This window comes from Myotis davidii, unplaced genomic scaffold (assembly GCF_000327345.1).
Source record: "Myotis davidii unplaced genomic scaffold, ASM32734v1 scaffold902, whole genome shotgun sequence".
Classification (NCBI taxonomy): Eukaryota; Metazoa; Chordata; class Mammalia; order Chiroptera; family Vespertilionidae; genus Myotis; species Myotis davidii.
In genome coordinates, this window is record NW_006293951.1 from 1121413 (window position 1) to 1135665 (window position 14253).

The 14253-nt window shown below is 37.4% G+C and overlaps 1 pseudogene; it reads left to right on the forward strand.

Moving 5' to 3' along the window:
• Positions 1-8330: 8330 nt before the first annotated feature.
• Positions 8331-12374, forward strand: LOC107183769 (annotated as a pseudogene).
• The last annotated feature ends 1879 nt before the right edge of the window (positions 12375-14253 follow it).

Genomic DNA, 14253 nt, shown 5'->3' on the forward strand with positions numbered 1-14253 from the left:
GGAGGATATGCAGGAGGCGGCTGATCGATGTTTCTCTCTCATCGATGTTTCTGACTCTCTATTGCTCTCCCTTCCTCTCTGTAAAAAATCAATAAAATATATTAAAAAAAAGACTAATATGCACATTGACTGAACGGCAGAATGAGCAGTTGCTATGATGCGCACTGGCCACCAGGGGGCAGATGCTCAATGCAGGAGCTGCCCCCTGGTGGTCAGTGCACTTCCACATGGAGGTGTTCTGCTCAGTCACAAGTCAGGCTGATGGCTGCCAGTACAGCGGTGGTGGTGAGAGCCTCTTCTTCCTCCTCTGCAGCACTAAGATTGTCCGACTGCAGCTTAGATCTGCTCCATGCTGGCAGGCGGACATCCCCCAATGGCTGCCAGGCTGCCAGAGGGATGTCTGACTGCCAGCTTAGGCCTGCTCCCCAGGCAGGTGGACATCCTCCGAGGGGTCCCAGACTGCAAGAGGGCACAGGCCGGGCTGAGAACACACCTGAGTGCACAAATTTTTGTGCACTGGGCCTCTAGTATATCATAAGAACCCAAAAAAAACAATTAGAAAGGATATATGTACCCCCATTTTCATAGCAGTGCTATTTATAATAGCTGAGATCTGGAAACAGCCCGAGTGCCTATCAGTAGATGATTGGATAAAAATGTTGTGGCATATTTAGACAATTGAAAACTATGCAGTACCTTCATAAAAAGGTACTCTTAACATTTGTAACAGCATGGATGGACCTGGAGAGTATTATGCTAAGCTAAATAGCCAGTCAGAGAAAGACAAGTATCACATAATCTCACTCACATGTGGAATCTAATGAACAAAATAAACTGTTGAACAAAATAGATCCAGAGACATAGAAGGGTGTAACAGACTGTCAAATCTCAGAGGGAAGGCAGGGGTGGGTGGAAGGAAGAGATTAACTAAAGAACTTGTATGCATAATCCATGGACACAGTCAATAGTGTGGTGAAGGCCTGGGAGGGGGCGGGGTATGCAGGGTGGAGGTGGTCAATGGGGAAAATGGGAACATCTGTAATAATTTCAACAATAAAGATTTTAAAAAGATTAATAACCAAGACGAAATAACTTTGAACAGTTTGGGCAGGTAACAAGTGTCTACATTTTTGACTCTATGTTGTAAATTTTGAAAAGTATTTATTTTGTAATATAGGATGAGAACTACAAACTTGACTGCATACTCACTTCCACTCACTACTTTTTCTTTCTATTTTAATAGCATTCAAATCAGATAAGAGCCTTTCACTATATCTTACACCAATATTCTAGATTTATTATATAGCATATGCATTGAATTCATTATATTGCATCCTTGACTATTTGAAAAGTTATTCTTATTAAAATAACCCTATATAATAAAAGCACATAGTATGCAAATTGTCCCCTGGACCAGGAGTTCATATGGGAGTTCGACCAGGGAGCAGGGCTGGCTGGGGGAAGGGAGGGAGTACCCAGCTGGCAGCTGGCAGCTGGCAGCTGCTAGGGACCCTACTAGTGCACAAATTTCATGCACTGGACCTCTAGTTAATAATAATAAAATTCATAATCTCACCAACAAAATAATATAAATCTTTTATTTTGCAAACTCCTTTTAATGTGAATGCATAATTTTTATAGATTCAAATGCTAAATTGTATTTATTGGGGAAGTTTTTGAATCAAATTGAAAATATTGAGTTTGGAAAACTCAAGTAATCAAGACACCTATTTCCACCCTGGGACCAAGCCACAAGGATGCTATAGGCAGTTGATATCTTCTGAACTTCAGAAATATATACATATATATCCACATGTATATATAATAAAGTATAATAATATACATTTGTTTAAAAAATAACATCTAAGTTTTTTTCTTGTTTTTCTTTTAAAGATTTTTAAGTTGACATTTAGAAAAAAAGAGAAAGGGAAAAGAAGAGAAAAACGCCCCCATGTGCCCTGATCAAGAATCGGACCAGCAATCTTTCAGTGCACAGGGCAACATCTAAATTTCTTCAAGAATATTGTAAAAAAACCAATTGACTAAGAGCTTTCAGATATCATACATTAAACATTATGGGAAAATATATCTTTGTATTTGCCATAACCTACAATGATAGCATGCATTGTGAAGAACATTCAGCTTTTCTAATGAGGGAAATCTATTTGGGCCACTAGATTCAGCTTGTATGGTGTTTTGTGTTTGCCTAGTTTACAATGATAGCATGCATTGTGAAGAAAATTCAGCTTTTCTAATGAGGGAAATCTATTTGGGCCACTAGATTCAGCTTGTATGGTGTTTTGTGTTTGCTTAGCTAAACTAGTATTCTTTATTTGAATTGAGGTCTCCTTAGTTTATCGTGGTTGTACTTTCACCTCATTAAATGGTGACAAGCCTGATTTTCACACATATGTGAGAATTGACACAACTTTGATTTGCTAACAAGGGCCTGTCTGCCCTAGTGAGAAATTTCACTGAAGGATGCTCCTGGAAGTATCAGGTTCTCACTTCAGCTAATAAAGTGCTTAATTAATGAAGCTGCCAATGCCAATTCTTTTCTGTAAAACATTGAATGCTGTTAGAACTTTCACCAGGCTAGAAAATGACCTTACCTTTTCCAGTGCAACTCTTTCTCCTTACCTAATAAGTCTACCTTTTAAAGTCCTTGCCTAAAATCATGGACATAAATGCCTTTGTCGAGTCCTCCTTTTTAAGGATTTATTTATTGCAATTGTAGTTTATATATACTAACTACAGGCCCAGTGCATGAAATCCATGCATGGCAGGGGGTAGGGGGGTGCCTCAGCCCAGCCTGCACCCTCTTGCAATCCAGGACCACTGGCTCCTAACTGCTCACCTGCCTGCCTGCCTGATCATCCCTAACTGCTCACCTGCCTGCCTGATCACCCTTAACCACTTGCCTGCCTGCCTGATCACCTCTAACCACTCTGCTTGCTTGCCTGATGCCCCTAACCGCCTCTGCCTTAGCCCCCGCCATCACAGCTTCATTGGGAAGTACGTCTGGAATGATGTCCAAAGGGTCGTTTGGCTGTCTGGTCTAATTAGCATATTACACTTTTATTATTATAGATAGTTATACTGTTCTAGGATATCTAACCAATGGCTGTAAAAGAAACACTAAAACAAAGTAACTTTCTTAATAAAAGACTTCTATTTTTGTGGCTAGAAATTAGAAATAAATTTATATGTTTTTAAAATGTTCATTCAGAGATAATCAAATACATAGGTTTACAAATTTGGGATGCTGTAAAATATTTCACATCATGCTTTTTGCTAAAGATGTATTATATTTTCCCATGTTATTAAAATTTTTCACAAATATGATATTAAAAACAAAATCATCTTTCATATTAAAGTACCATAATAAACTATAACAACTATGATGTAAATAATTGGAATGTCCAGTAGACTTTTAACTTGAATGTTATTACCTCTTAATATTATAAATCGTTAGTATTCACAGCCCTGATTTTTAGGATTAGTTAACCTGCAGGTTAAAGTTAAATGTTTGTTTGGTTTGTCATGTGTTACCTTCCCACTAAAATGAATAAAAATAAATATACTCAATCAGTTTGTAAACATTTAGGTGATAAGATGGGTAAACTGCAAGATGGCTTTGGGGGGAGGAATATTACCCAGTAGATATACTTTTCTCATAGCCGCTTGTTCCTGGTGTCACCAAATACAGCTTGACTTGAAAAAGCATTTGACTCTCTGATATATAATGGTTTTCTGGTTTTTTGTTTGTTTGTTTTTGAAGAATGATCCCAAATGAGTTTTGTGAATGATTTGACTAAGAAAAGGGGACTGTCGTCGGGATTGTCGGTTAAACTTTGACCAAAGCTCAGTAAAGTTTATTAATTCTATCCATGCCTGGAGAGTAGAATAAAAGATTTATTACTGGCTTGAGAATGATAGACAGGATATTGCAAGATAAGGTCTAGAAAGGACACTGTGGAGTTTGGAAATGTGAAGTAGAACATGCCCGATGGGACCTTGTAGGATGATTCTCTTCAGGACTCAGCCCTGGTGGTTTCCACAGTTGGAGCTTTCCTTCTGGTTATGCTCTTTCCTTGGAGAAATGAGAGTGACTGACAGGCTATACTTCAGGAAAAGTGTTAAAAAATAAAAGAACAGAACAAACATTGCAGTAGATTCCTCTCCCATCCCCCACCCCCTTAAAGTTAGATGTGTGGTTTGTCTCTTCTGCTCAATAATAGCGCCTCCTTACCAGATCAGTATAAGACAAGTGTGAGCTGCATTAGGCTGTGGATATGTACTTTCTTAGATGCATGTTCCGTATCTTTTTCCTCTATCTTTTTCCCCTACATTGAGAATCTGGAATGAAATTTGTAATCCGTGTTAGTGATATAGGCCCTTCTTCATCTAGGAATTCACAAAGGAGGACAGTTTAATTTCAATGTCATTTCCTTTTTGCTAAAATAATTGACATGTTTGAAGAAAATCCAACCAACATACAAAGAGTACAACAGCTTCAGCTTACTGTTAAAAATTAGAGGTAAAGGTAATGGGAAAACACCAAGCACCAAATGAAAGCTTGAGTCTGTCTAGAAATACACTGATGTCTTGTTACTATAACCCAATTAACCCCCTGAGTGTTACTGGACAGAACTATGCCTTGTTAATGGGGTGGGTCTTCTATGCCTTCCCACTACTCCTAGGAGGTCCCCATTCATGGCACTTGGTCTGTGAAGGAAGGAATTGTGTTGTGTCCCCAGGATCTAGGCAGCATTTGGCCCATAGTAGGCGCTTAATAAATATTTATTGAATGACTAAATGTACCTTTCCGAAATTTGTTTTCTGAATAGAAACCACATCCTTAGGGAGCATCCATAATGGAATCTGTATATAAATGTTTTGAAGAGGACCTTTGAATTGCATAAGGTTCTGGAAAAGAGAAATGTGTGTGTGAGTTCACACATATCCCAGATTGATTATATTATTTACATGAACGTGATAAATAAAATGCTGTCATCTGTCCGCTTTCTCATTCCTCCATCACCAAATCACTGGGATATTAAGGGGAAAGTTTGAAGCAATTACTGATTTAGCTCTGACCTTCTTTCCCATATTGGATGTATGATGACATCCAGCTATTTTCCTCATTAGACTAGCTCCTGAATATTTCACTTCAATATCTTGCTTATTTAGATTTAATATCCAGAATGCTCTCACCAGCAGGTTCTCCTGCTTAAATATGCTGAGCCCTAGAAATTGATGGATGTTTTTGATCTATATGTCAATGTGAAAAATGAGAGATACAGCATATTGGGATTTCTGTTTATATATGCTTAAAATAGCGATTCACCTGTTAACTTGTATAAAAAAATATGGTGCTTTATGTAATCAGCATAATCTGTTAATGAGATTGTCAGAAAGGGGTGATTATAATCAAGTGAGTAAATATGCACAACAATAACCATTTAAGATATTAAATTTTTATTTTAATTGGAATTTTAAGATAAATTATTTTAATAAACTCTGGGGGAGGGATCTGATTTGTCTTTAGGCTTTCATATTGTAAACAGTGATTTAACACAGTCCCCAGAGCTTGCAAAACTATGCAATTCTTTATCCTAAGGAATTAGAAAGGTTGCTGCAACTAATTATGATGATCATAGCATAAATTTATTTTTACACATCTGTTCCTCCCTTTGAATATATTAAGCAAATAGAAAAAATAATTAAAATATGTTAATATAGCTGGGAATTTTAAGTATACCTGTAGGGTAAAGGTAAATTAATATATGTGTATGCACAATTTTGCTAACTAACAGAAAATATCATATGAACTGAGTAGTTATGGGAATTTTAAGTTTATTAACAAGAACTTTGAACAAATGCTTTTCTTACAAGTCACCCATTATTTTAATTTATTTTTAAAACAGTTAAAATTTATACATATATAATACCATATAAGTAAGTAGTATTTCTAGGCATATTTCTGAGTTTCAACCAATAATCCAGATTTCAAAAATTCTCCTTTGAAAACACCCTGAATTTGACCCTAGCGCAGATTTAAAGTTTTAGTAAAATATGTGCTGTGAATAAATGTATAGTAAATGCTACTGACCTTTTCCTACTTTGTCATACTAAGAATAAATCAAGTCGCTGAAACCGGTTTGGCTCAGTGGATAGAGCGTCGGCCTGCGGACTGAAAGGTCCCAGGTTCGATTCCGGTCAAGGGCATGTACCTGGGTTGCGGGCACATCCCCAGTAGGAGATGTGCAGGAGGCAGCTGATCGATGTTTCTCTCTCATCGATGTTTCTAACTCTCTATCTCTCTCCCTTCCTCTCTGTAAAAAATCAATAAAATATATTAAAAAAAAAAAGAATAAATCAAGTCTAAGATTTTCTGGTATCTAAGATTTTTTCCCATTCTGTCTGAATTCCAAATGTTCAATCTCATTTTCCTTCCAAAGGAAAATTTGTTGTATGTTATGTCCTACTTTTTGATTTATAAATATGAGTGCCACAGCTATATAAGCACTTGACAAGTTTTTGAATACATACATAGTTTTATTTTTTTCAGATACATAGTTTATTGCATTTCCTACTTGACATAATTGAGAAGTGGCTAAAATTCCAGCTCCTTTACTTCATGAGTACTATTTACATGGAACTTTTCCATGAACCACCTGAGAAGTAGTGCTTTAAAGTAGGAAGTTGATGATAGAAATGTGGGCCACTGTTCTCCAGGGTCCTGGTTGGGTCTATCTCGGATGAAAAAGTAAATATGATCAGTTTACCAATGAAAATATTCAATGGATGATAAATGTGCATGTTCTTCTTACTTAATGTTTAAGTGTCTGTCCCCTGTGGGGCTCACTGTTCCTTCAGAGAAGATACCTTGTGTGTCCTCATGATACAGAGGACTTGGTCATACACACCCGTCCTATAAACAGGGCTCAGCATTCTCAGGCTTCTTGCCAGCTGGAATTAGAAACGACAGGACAATGATGTAGTAAATGTGCAGATTTCTCCCCACCCACACTTCGGCAGCCCCGTTTAAATCGTACTGTGTGCTCTGGCTTGGGTTCAGATCTGGACGCTGCTGTTGGATGCCGGGATTCGGAGCTCCTCTGTTCCATTCTGAATAAGTCTGTCCAGGCAGAATTTATTAGAAGGAACCAAGTTCTTGGGCAGCTACCAATGGGTATCACTGTATTTGCCAACAGATTCAGTTTCCCACTAAAGATGATGAAGAGATTCTTTTGTAAAAATATGAGAGGCAAGTTTGTCTTTGCCGTTTTCCTCAGTTTGCTTTTTTCTGTTTGATGTCAACTGCCCCTCATTTCTCCTTCCTCCTTCCTAGAATCCAGGCTTCTCCTTCTGATGATGAACTAATCCAGTCAATTGTTGTGACAGACCTGATGAAGGTCCTTTGCCTTCTCCTCCCAGGATCCTTCCTTTCCACTTAGAAGAAAAGTTAAACTATTCCTTTCCACTTTATTAAGTTAAAATTACTTCCAGTAAAAATACAGCTCTTAGCCTTGATAACCCTAAAGCTGAGACTTTATGGTTGGGAGGAAATGTCACATGCTGTGGTTTGTTAGTGAGGGGAAGAATACTGGAAGATACTTTTCTATATTTCACCGCAGATGGAGTTGCCCATTTGCTTATATGTAAGATAAAGCATTGTTGAATATTGATGAGTTATACAATCTTATGACTTTGGTTTAACTTGAGTTGTTTTCTACATAAACTCTTTCTCCCAATACTTTTATGCTGACCCTTAAAGTACAGTGATTGAAATTTTTGCTCAACTAGGAATAATTTAAAAAACCACAGAATTGGAAATTTTGAGGTTTAGAAAGAAAAAAAAATTGTAATTCATTGGCAAATTCTCTTACCTAGTCCTTAATTCCTTCAGTAGGGCAAGGGACCTAGGACATGTCAAAAAGAGAAGGTGACTTTTCACTGACATTGGTCTTCTTATGGATGGTAATGTTATAGCTATAACATTATATATAGATCTTCATTCTAACCCCGTGAAATAGGCAGGGCAGGTATTGTCTCCATCTTACGTTGGAAGAAACCTTGACTCCTAGAAGGTAAGTGACACATCCATTACCACAGCCACCAGAGAGCTAGATTAAACTCCAGGCCACCTGCATGCTAGTCTCATGTCTTTCCATTACACAATAGTGCTAGCCACTGGTTGCCTTGTGGGAAGTCTTTCAAGGACTTGTTCTTGGCCTCATTGCTCTGTAGAAAAAATTCAAGGCCAAACAATTTATTCAAATTGTTCCATATAAATACATCACATGCCATGAGCAAGTGTCACTTTTCAGGGACCATGAGGGCCATAAGGTTTCTCCATGTTTGTTCCATGGTTCTGGCAGGTAAGGAACTTACCTTTTGAAAATGTTTAACAAATTTTTAATCAACACAATACAATAAGAGTGTTAAATCAACCTATCTAATCTGTAATATTTCATATCTCTTATCCTTGATGGATTCCCAAAAGAAATTTAAGGATTTTCTATTTATTAATGATAACCTAATTCATTAATTTTTAGCATATGCCAGTTTCTAACCACTGAGAAACACCAGCCAGGGCTGGTATTTAGTTTAAAAAAACACATAAATTTTCATCATCAACTACTTGGCAATCCTGTAATAGAGTTTAGGTGAGAATCGCAGGATAATGTATGATTCCTTCTCTCAGTTCTCAATTTTCAGTGTAATCAATATTCAGTTTTTTTCTGGGCAATCATGCACAAACACTATTTATCTATCTGTGTGTTTATCCATTGAAGTGTCCTTTGTCCTGTGGATTGTTCCATCTAATGCCACTGAGAACCACTTCAAGTTGGTGCAGTAAGGTGTGGTGCTTTTCTTTATTTCTTGAATGTAAAGATGTCCCAGGCTCCTCTTAAACATTCCTTACCCTTGAGGGAGTCATTTTCCCTAAGGAATGAGTCTTTCTTTTTAATGAGGTGTGGCAGCTAAAAGTCATGTTGTTGATGGTAGAGAAGCTTCTTATTAATGGGTTGTCATTGCTTCTAGTTTTCTCAGTGGTCAGTGGTTGGAAACATGCCTGTTTATAAAAGAGTATGATTAGTCATTATTTCATGCTAATATTTTCAAGTCAAATTATGCTTAGTGTTTTGAATTATTTAAAAAATTATATAGTTACAGTTTCTTATGCTGAAATATTGTTTCATAGAAACATAACGTAATTACTCATTTGCTTTAGGCAGCAATATATTCAATATATTCTTAGGTTCCAAAATTAAAATATCAGTATTAATATTAACAATGTGACCACTGGGATTCATGTTACAATTTCTTTGTGGTTTGCCCTTTAAGTATATGTATACCATTAGAAATATAAAAATATTTGCTTTAAAATTATGAGGTAATTCCTTTTGTGTGTGTGGACATGTTACCAACATAATAAAATAAGCAAGTGCATCTGTTTTAGCATGTGTCAATTTTTTAAAACACTTCTTTTAAAATCAATTTTGTTTTCCTGAAAATTCAATTAAAACATTGGCATGATTTCAAGAAAAAACTATATGACAAGATATAGCTAAAGAGTGATCCTTTTCTTCTTTATCCTGTTTCTTCTTTTCTCCAATATGTAATTATTTTTGTTATTTTATCCTTCCATTGTTTCTATTTGAAATTATAAAGAGATGTATATATATCTGCTACCACATTTTTACAGAAAAGGTATCATTCAGAAACACTATCCTGAACCTTGTTTTTTTCTACTAAATATACGCTGGAAATCAGTCTGTATAATATATAGAAATTTCTCATTCTGTTTTATGATTTATGTGCCCATAATTTATTTAATTAGTCCTCTACTGAAGGATATTTTGTATATTATTTGCCATTACAAATGATGTTTCACTAAATATCTTGGTGTATCTTTGAGATAAACTCCTAAAACATAGTATTTGGTCAAAAAGTGAAAGCATACGTAATTTGTTAGGTATTGTCAAATTCCTGTCAATAGCATTGTGCAATTTGTATACATGCGCCAGCCATGTACTGATGATAAGGCTCATTTTCAAAAAGTATGTTTACTGATTTGATAGGCAGTTCTGAGGCAGGAGTTCCATAGGCCTCAGTTGCAAAAACATAGTTTAGAAAGCACTTATGATAAAAGAGATCAGAATGAAGAGGTGAATTGTATCTATATTTAGATGTTTTATCCAATTTATGGAGAAAAAGATTTACAATTCATGACATTTATTGTATTAGTACAGTAAAACTCACAAATACCCAAAGTGATGAAAGCATCCCCGTCAGCAACACAAACCTAGGACTTTTAAAAATAGCAAGCCACAAAAGAAAGAGGATGAGAAAGCACTCATCAAGTATTGTGGCATTCTTGTGGGGTCCAATATCTGATAGGAAAAAAGTTGACTCATTTGAAATATGGTATTGGAGGAGAGTTCTGTGGATACCCTGGACCACAAGAAAGATGACCAGGTGAGTCCTAGAGCAAAGTAAGCCTGAAATATCATTGGAGGCACAAATGACAAAACTGAAGCTGTCCTACTTCAGGCACATCCTGAGAAGGCAGGGTTCTTTCGAAGAGACAATAATGCTGAGAAAAATAGAAGGCAGCAGGAAAAGAAGACCAAATATGAGGTGGATAGACTCTGTAAAAGAAACCACAAGAATGAGCCCATAGGAGCTCAGCAGGGATATGGGGGGCAGGACACAGTGGACATCACCCATATATAGGGTTGCCAGGAGTTGGAATTGACTCAACAACACATAACACACGATACCTGGTTAGTTTAGAGGAAACATGTATAGATGTTTCTGCACTATTATTATTGGAGACTGACAACTGCTATCTAGACTATAAATGAAGGAAAGTATAGCAAACAGAACAGGCAATTTTACTGACTTCTGTGAAATTCACTTGGTAACATTTAGAAGATGATGATGGGTAGATGCCTAAAATTGTGGAGATAGTGAAGAATGTGCATGCTGAGAATATTAGGAGTGATAAAGTAAAATGTTAGTGCTTCATTTTTAAGGGACAAGGTGTTTTTTTTGTTTTTGTTTTTTTTTTTGCTTTGCTTTCTTTTACCGAGGCTGACAAATTTGTAGTACATTCTGGTTTTTGTTTGTTTGGTTGGTTGGTTGTTTTTTTGTTTTTTTTGTTTTTTAAGTAAGCATTGTTTATTACGTGGTTCATTTTCTTCAACCAGGTATTTAATATCATTCATTTTTTATTATTTCTTTATTGATTGATTTTTTTACAGAGAGGAAGGGAGAGGGATAAAGAGCTAGAAACATCGATGAGAGAGAAAAATCGATCAGCTGCCTCCTGCACACCCCCTACTGGGGATGTGCCTGCAACCAAGGTACATGCCCTTGAATGGAATCAAACCTGGGACCTTTCAGTCTGCAAGCCGACGCTCTATCCACTGAGCCAAACCGGTTAGGGCTATAGTACATACTGTTTAAATCCCACTCATAATCTAAGCACTTTGAGAGACTCTTTTTTTTTTTTAAAGTTCCACCGAAGTATCTTAATGATAATTATGTTGTCTAGATATTTTTTTGCACTTACGTTGCCCTGTTTTCCTTCTTGGTTCAGCTCTAGTCCAGTCTGTGAGTTCAAGTTCATGCTTGGCACCTCTAGCCCCCCAGCTCCGTAAAGACTGTCACCCTGATCCCGGAGCTTCTGAAGCCAGTTGTCTGGCCAGGAATTGCTGTTGGTCTCCATGGAAAACCCCAGGCATCCCTTGGTGCTTTGAGAAGGTGGATTCGTGTTCTGTAGTACCTGAACCCCAACGAATTGATTGTCATCCCGAGCCGGGAGCCAATGAAGCTGCCTGTATGAGCCGCGGATGTCACTGGTGTGCCTCCGAGAACACCACCGCTCCGTTTTGTTTCTATAACTCCGAAGAAGAAGCCACTTGTTCCAAGAAATTTCCCATTCAGAACCGCGTTGATTGCCATCCTCAACCGGGAGCTTCTCGAGAAGTCTGTGAAGCTAAAGGCTGTGTCTGGTGCTCTACAACCGTCGCCAATGTGCCCTGGTGCTTCTACCCTGCCGATGGTCCACATGGTTACACCATGAAAGATGTGCCTCAAAAAACAGCTCAAGGATGGAGGTATACACCTTCCAGAGCTTTTAATAACCACTTCTACCATCAGAACTGTCTGATGCGGCCTCATGGGTTTGTTTGGTACATATATCACCTCAGAGATTTCATTCTATTTGTATTGGCTCTATCCCAAGAACTCTGAGCCTTCATGGTGAATCAGAAAGCCTAAAAGTCATCATGGCTTTTTGCTTCCTAATTGTTTTTGCTTCGAAATCACTGTCAGACTCCCCTGTTGAAGAGTAGGTTACGCCTCTCTTTCTTGTTTCTCAGTCAGTTGTGTGGGCTCTGACAAATAGCCGGAAACACTCATTATTTTGTGGGCTGGGATGATTCCTTGCAAATAGGTTAGGCTATGGTAAAACTCTTGCCTTTTGTGCGATCCTGTCAATCGTTTCCTCTTTTTGTTGCATATCTTTTGTGAAGCATGACACAGCACTTAATTTTCGGTGAAATGATATAGAAAGTCAGAATGAAAAATTGCCCCGCACAGCCACTATTCCAGAACATCAGAAATTATACTTTCACATCATAAGAGTACTTCCTCTCATTAATAAGTGCAAAAATAACTCAATCACAAATGATAGGCTTAACTTTTATAAGGAGAACAGAATAAATTGTCGTTTTCCTTTCATCGAGATTCTTAAGAGAAAAGCCACATTTAGTAGGTTAAGTCTCACTTAAAAAAACTCATTCCTATACTGATTTTCAGAGGCTGGATCTTGATTTTGAAGATACTTTTTGGGCAGTGTATGGAATGTATAGAATTCTGGCATTTCCTCAGTTGGACCTCCACAGAGCGTTATGAAAGTTGACTTTACTTCAATTTCCATTTGGAATTTATGAGCTATTTTCTCTTTACATTGCTAGACCAAAGCTTGAAACTGTCAAAATGTGTTTTCCATTTATGTTTTTCACCGGGCAGTGATAGAAAATGTAGTGATGGTGGGTAGGAGTAGGTATTTGGAGAACCATTCTCTTTAAAAACAAAGACAAGAAATGACAGTTAAGACTCTAGCTGGGTGGTTCTCAACCTTGGCTGCACATTAGAATCACTTGGGAATCTTTTTAAAATCCTGATTCCTGGGCCTCATCCTCTGGAAATCCTGTTTCTTTGTTACTAATGTTGTGGCCTCACCCCATAACAAAGAAACAGAATTTCCAGAGGACGAGGCCCAGAAATCAGGATTTTTAAAAGATTCCCAGGTGAGTCCAATGTGCAGCCAAGGTTGAGAACCACTGCGTCTAGCTCAGTGGTTCTCAACCTTCCTAATGCCACGACCCTTTAATACAGTTCCTCATGTTGTGGTGACCCCCAACCATAAAATTATTTTCGTTGCTACTTCATAACTGTAATTTTGCTACTGTTATGAATCATAATGTAAATATCTGATATGCAGGATGTATTTTCATTGTTACAAATTGAACATAATTAAAGCATAGTGATTAATCACAAAAACAATATGTAATTATATATGTGTTTCCCGATGGTCTTAGGCGACCCCTGTGAAAGGGTCGTTCGGCCCCCAAAGGGGTCGGGACCCACAGCTTGAGAACCGCCGGTCTGGCTGGAAGCAGAAGGGTGAGGCCTGGGCCGAGAGGAACTGGTTTATGTCAGAGTGGGACGGGGTAGTCTTGGAAATATAATGAATTCTAAATTGAAAGTACAGAAAAAAATATCATCACATTTTGATTTTATTGCTTCTGGACCTTGAAAATGCTCTACATTGAATACACCAGCCTATTCTATGGGCTCAAATATAACTTGATTGAGCTAACTTACATTGTATGTTATTTTCTCTTATTCTAAGTTAGCCTTGGTTTGAGTTTTCGCAGATTTTAGCAGAGACCATCATGGGAAATTTTTTGAAAACAGATTAAAATCTGAAATTAAAATAGTAAGAGCTCAGGATGAGTAAGAGCAGTGAACCATAAAATAAACTAAATGTCAGATAAATTAAATTATAACTATATTAAATTCTGACTTGGAACAAAGATTATCCAGAAAGGGGAACTGTAAGAGAAGCAGAAACACTGAGCAATTCACAAAGACTCCAAATGTCAGTGTCTTCGCTGCCTGGGCAGCCTCTGGCTTATTGGTAACGTGTGCCTAGCCTTGCACTTG